Genomic DNA, 6,168 nt, shown 5'->3' with positions numbered 1-6,168 from the left:
GATTCTAGAAGAAAGAATAGATTCTAGTAAAGAAAGAAAAGAATAGACTCATAGATAAAGAGGAAAGGTTTCTCTCTAATCTCCGACTGAAGGGAGGCACCATATAGAGCACAAGGTTTGAATTAGAAGGTTTGGAATTGGAAGGGAGGGGATGGTACTAAGTACCAGGTACTATATGGTACTATATATTTCACTCTATATGCATTATATGCATTCTAATCTAATCTTTATTTGGAATGGTACTAGGTATAGTGCTAGATATAGTGCCAGGTACAGACAAGAAAGAACTGGAAGGGGAGAGATAAAACAATCTAATAACAAAGTAAAAGTTGGTAATACTACTTCAAGCAAGTAGGAGAATGGTCTTAATGGTCCCAACGCCCATTGCAAGACAAAGAAGACATGGTCAAAGGTTAAATGCTTGGTTTGAGTGCCCTAGCTCAAAGGAGCACACATGGAAACAATGTATGATCTTAAGGAAGAATGATAGTCAACCTTGAGAAGCACTCCACACAAATTGAGGATTTCAATTGCTATATTTGGACATTCTTGAGAAGCACTACAAGGAGAGGAGGACATGTATTATACGCACCCTATTGACAAAGTAAACAATCCTGGTTTAAAGGAAGTACTCCTCATAAAGCTAAGATTGGAGCAAGAAGAAAGAAACAATCTCAATATTTTGATATGGGAGACAATTAAGAAGGTAGTGAATTGGAAACCAAACTTATTAATCTAAAGACTCAAATGATCCATATGTCTCTAAACATGTTGCAACAGACCATAAGGATGGAAAGGTCAAACAATAACATAACCTCATGGATGAAGTTTGAGTTCTAAAGAAGAATAATCTGAATGAGAAGATAAGCAAAAGTGGGAAATGGGGAACACTATGAAAGTCCAAACGTCCATCAGGGAGAAAACGAAGATTGACTTCAACCCTTATGTAGTTGAGATTTTCACCCTTAAATTCAATCAATGGTTACAACATCTCTATGTTTATTTAAGTGTGCATGAAATTAGTGAAGAGAAAATAATCTCTTTCACTTGGTTGAATTTAGAATTCCATGCATTAACCTAGTGGGAAAGTTATGTTACCACTCGAATAATTGAGTAGGAACCACTAGTAAATCAATGGGAAACATTAAAGAATCTCATTATGTGGCAGTTCTATCCCATTGGATATGAGTAAGAAAGAAAATATAATGGAATCTCTTTCAACAGAGACAAGGACAAACCATGCAAGAGTCCACCATTGACTTTCAAAAATGGGCCATTCAATTGATTATATCTCCCAATAACAATAATTTTTTAAGTCAATATTTGGGAGGACTACATAGCAATATCCAAAGACAACTGATGTTTTGAAAACCCAGCTCCCGAGGACAAATAATCTGGTAAATCTGTGATGTGTATTGTGACCTTGAGTTTGTTATTATCTAGGGGTTGAGCACAGAGGGAGACTGTACTTATTTTTATCAAGACTCTATTTGTAGGTTGGTCTATTCAATGTTGAGCTTGTATATTCAACACAATTGCAGCTTGTCAACATGGGTTACAAGAAATAGTAAAGATCTTGGATTCAAATAGATGAGAGCAATGTTCAAACCCCATGGAAGACATGAGTGGCTATCAGGATGAGAAACACAAACTTTGTAAGGAATAAAAATGCTCTACTTCTATTTTTACAGCTTGAAGAGAAGGGGTTTAGAAGTAATCATGCACATACCATGGATGAGAGAAAAGAGGCTTCCATTGGGATAGTTATAATAGACAATAAGCTTCTCCTTGGCCTAGAAATAAGCTCTCAGACAAACTATATTCTGGTGTCAAAGCTTACCCACCATCTCCATATGCCTCTCAAATTCATCCCTAGTCATCTTGTTAGAATTTGTCAATATCTTCACAGTTACAATCGTTTTGTTCTCCATCAAAGCCTTATAAGTAGTCCCTAGCATGCCTCTCTCCATAATTTCAGCAGATGCTTCGAAGTGTACATCTGAGCTTCCCCACTGCAGAACATAAGAACCTGACTCCTTTGCTACTCATACTGAAGGCTCTTAGCATCTGTATTAACATAATACATATCATAACCAGTCTCCTCAATCGAAATATTATCACCTGCAGCATTTTCAGCCTCATCCCCAGGCTTCTGCTATCTATACCTCTTGCCATAAAATCTAATAAGGAACACCATGGAAATCACCCCAACAACAGATCCCGCAATAATTCCTGCTATCATAATTTCAGCAGATGCATGGAGCAGATCCTCCGAAGTGTACATCTGAGCTTCCCCACCATAGAACATAAGAATCAGACTCCTTTGCTACTCATACTGAAGGCTCTTAGCATCTGTATTAACATAATACATATCATAACCAGTCTCCTCAATCGAAATCTTATCAGCTGCAGCATTTTCAACCTCATCCCCAGGCTTTTGTTGTCTGTACCTTTTGCCATAAAAGCTAATAAGGAGCACCATGGAAATCACCCCAACAACGAATCCTGCAATAATTCCTGCTATCCAATTTCAGCAGTTGCACGGAGAAGATCCTTTGAAGTGTAAATCTGAGCTTACCCGCTGCATAACATAAGAATCAGACTCCTTTGCTACTCACACTGAAGGCTCTTAGCATCTGTATTAACATAATACATATCATAACCAGTCTCCTCAATTGAAATCTTATCACCTGCAGCATTTTCAGCCTCATCCCCAGGCTTCTGTTGTCTGTACCTCTTGCCATAAAAGCTAATAAGGAACACCATGGAAATCACCCCAACAACGGATCCCGCAATAATTCCTGCTATCTTTCCTGGATTTAGCCTTTCATGCCTCTTAAAAAATGGCCTAAAATATTGCTCCATTGGCAAGCTCAATAGGGCATGGAGAAGGGGTCACTACTGTGTTAAGCACGCAGGGCCTAGGCAATGGGCTCCCACAGAGCCCAGGATTTCCTGCAAATGAAGAAGCATTGAACATGGCCATAACTGTAGTAGCTGGCATTCTTCCATAGAGTTGGTTATTAAAAACATTGAATAATTTCATGCCAGACTGATTAAAACTAGGAACAAGGCCCTCAAAACGATTGTTCTCCAACAGAAGAGCATACAGGATTGGTCCATCGGAATTTGAAAGGAATGGACTCTTTGAGTGTTCATTGTCCCTTCGAGCATTCACTATTTGAGATTGAGAAGATTGATTGACTTGAGGTTCTGTCATGCTATAACTGGACCCATTCCACTCTTCGACACCCCCAGTTTTCCATATTACTCATCTTCACAACCCTGCTTCGCCAAAATGAAAAAACATGCCCGTGGTTACAAACTTATTTCAAAAAGCCAACTATATAGTAACCCATCTACAACCATTACAACAACAGATTGAATCTATCATAGGCTTTAAGTTATTCTATGCAAGTAAAAACCAATCCGGGATATAATAAAATTTGGGTATTTAAACATTCATCATATCCTAACAATGGCATTCCAAACATCTCTGAAATTCACTCAACATTACATAAAATCATCAACAAACCTCACACAGAATTTATCATAACAACAAGATAACTAAATACATATTGCCACCGCATACAAAATAAATACCCTAGAATCGAAATCTAATAAATGCAGCCAACCTTTGGGCCGATAAGCTTCAACTTAGGGCCAAGAAGGGCAAAGTCTCGATGGCTACTGGTTCTCTCATGCAGCAACAACAATTCAAACAAACTTTGATTTGAATCTCCAATTGCTAATTGTTAACCATCTCCCAATAGCTAATTTTTTTTAGATGCCACTGTAACCGAGCCAAACCATCTCCCATAGCTAATTTTTTTAGATGCCATTGTAACCACCAAACTCCGATTTTGAAGCTCCCAGGAAATTACAAACTTTGAAACTCCCAGAAAATTACTAAATGCTTAGAGGGAAATTTAAAACTCAAAGTTGTGATCACTAAAAACGCAAGGAGGGAAACAAAGATGTCTTAATTTAATTTGATGACAAATGGGTAATAAAAAAAATGAGGAAGGAGGGAAACAAAGATGTCTTAATTTAATTTGATGACAAATGGGTAATAAAAAAAAATGAGGAAGGAGAGAAACAAAGATGTCTTAATTTAATTTGATGACAAATGGGTAATAAAAAAAATGAGGTAGGTTATAATAAGAAAAATATAACACATTATATGATTTTTAGGTAAAAAAATAAAATCTTTAGTCATATAAATAATTTATTATAATTTATTTTTTTGGTTTGAAGAAGAAGGAAATATTTTATTTATTTATTTTAATTTATTTTTTGTAATTTTAGGAGCACAAATTTTAAGAAGGAAGAGATCACACATTAGATTACTTTTAAATAGTCTTTTTATTTATTTATTTATTCATTTTTGTAGTTTTTTTTTAGTTCTCTTTACTTTCTATGTTGCTAGGAAAATTTAGGCAAATATTCAAAAATATCCCTAAGCTAAAAGCTATCAAAAAACTAATAGATGTTGATGTAGAGGCATGGAAATAGGTGTAGGTAGTGGGGCGTAGCGAAAACGAGGGTTTGGTGGTGGACAATGAACTCGAACCATGGTCTAGGTTATCATTGGTTTCCGGCGATGGCGGCCTGCCCATCGGCTTGGACTGACTTCGCTTACCCATGCCCTACATTGTTTAGATTATCACTTGCTCACTAACTAGGTGACCACCTCCTTTTCGGTCCATTTGGTTCGCTCTTTATTTTTTTCGCGGCGACCTGCACTGCATTCCCTCTTGACCCGACATTTGTCAACTGTGGTCTTGGGACGATTATACATCTATTGTCGGTTATCATGGAGGACAACGTCGTTGATTACTCCGAGGACCCCTCTCCACTCGACCCCCATTGGACTATCTTCCCCTCGCATCTACCGGTTATCTCCTCAAATCTTTCGCTTAACATTCCCTCTACCCTAGTAGGGTCTTCTAGGGTTTACTCTGTCCCGGAATATCTTGCTTTCACTTCTTCGGCTCTACAGACTCACCATTTTGGGCCGTCCTCCTCTACCTTGTTGTTTTCTGGCTGCCCGGATGTGGTGGATTTCCCACCTGGAACCGACCTCCCTCCATTATCCCTGGCCTCTCTTCAGTTCATTTCTGCCTGCCTCGACCCGCCTCATCCCCCGTATCCATCGCATCAACCATCATCCTCCTCACCTGCCCTCTCCCACATCCCACCACCTACGACATCTCAAGCCTTCTCGGCCCAGCCACTTGAACCTATGGTCCCATTCCCCCCTCCTCCCTCCCACGACCCTCCCACATCCAGATGTTTTGTTGATTCATCTTCCCCCCAAATCGGTTTGTCTGGGAATCTTGGCTCGGAGGCTGTAGCGAACCCACCACTATCCCAGTAGGTGAGAACACCCCCATTCGGTCAGGGCGCCCTGCAAAGCGCTTTAAAGGGGTTAAAGTGGGCAATAAACAGATATCCCTCACTTTTGGGGTTGATATACAGATGGGAGAAGTTATGGATACATTCGACCGAGTTCTGGTTGGTCGTGTTCGGGGATGGGCATACTTGGCAGCGCGTTTGAAGTAGTGGGTGTTGGAGATTTGGGGTCAGATCCTCACAGAATTGTCGTCAGTGGTAACTCTCTCTCGAGGATGGTTCACATTGCACTTTCAGAGGCCTGAGTTTATCCCATGGGTGTTATCAAAACACTGGCACATTGAATTGGCCCCGGTCCTCCTTAAGCATTGGAGCCCCCTCTTCAATCCTGAGCGTGAACACCTTGGGGTTGGACCCATCTGGGTCAGATTACCTGGACTCCCTCTACATTTTTGGTCAGAAGACATTTTCAAATGGATAGGGAATGCTCTTGGCAGGTATATGGACTTCGATAAATCCTACATGCTGATAGGCAACATGTCCATGGCGCACATTCTGGTCTTCCTTGATACCAGAGAAGGTCTGGAGGAAAGCATGCAGCTGCATTGGCGGGACACTTGCAGGATTCAGATATTGGACTATGAGGGAGTCCCTTACCAATGCAGGAGATGTCAAAAAATTGGACACCTCTATAAGGATTGTCCCCTTCTTGCATCCAGCTCGGCTTTGGTCACTCGGTCTGAACATGCTCCTACAAATCTGGATACTGATCGACGAGGGAAGGCACCTGCAGGTCAGATGGCTAATCAACCT

The 6,168-nt window shown here is 40.1% G+C and overlaps 1 long non-coding RNA gene across 1 annotated transcript; it reads right to left on the bottom strand.

Annotated features, from left to right (window-relative positions):
• Nucleotides 1-2,836: 2,836 nt before the first annotated feature.
• On the bottom strand, nt 2,837-3,934 carry LOC149172696 (uncharacterized). Its single transcript, XR_016259637.1, has 2 exons — nt 3,636-3,934; nt 2,837-3,285 (listed from the first exon to the last, which is right to left on the bottom strand). It is a non-coding gene; the product is annotated as an uncharacterized LOC149172696 (long non-coding RNA).
• Between the last annotated feature and the right edge of the window lie 2,234 nt (nt 3,935-6,168).

The sequence above is a fragment of the Pinus tabuliformis genome, chromosome 4_2 (assembly GCF_031772625.1).
Source record: "Pinus tabuliformis cultivar Carrire ecotype Pingquan chromosome 4_2, CPIR1, whole genome shotgun sequence".
NCBI lineage: Eukaryota > Viridiplantae > Streptophyta > Pinopsida > Pinales > Pinaceae > Pinus > Pinus tabuliformis.
This window is presented reverse-complemented; position numbering and strand designations above follow the sequence as displayed.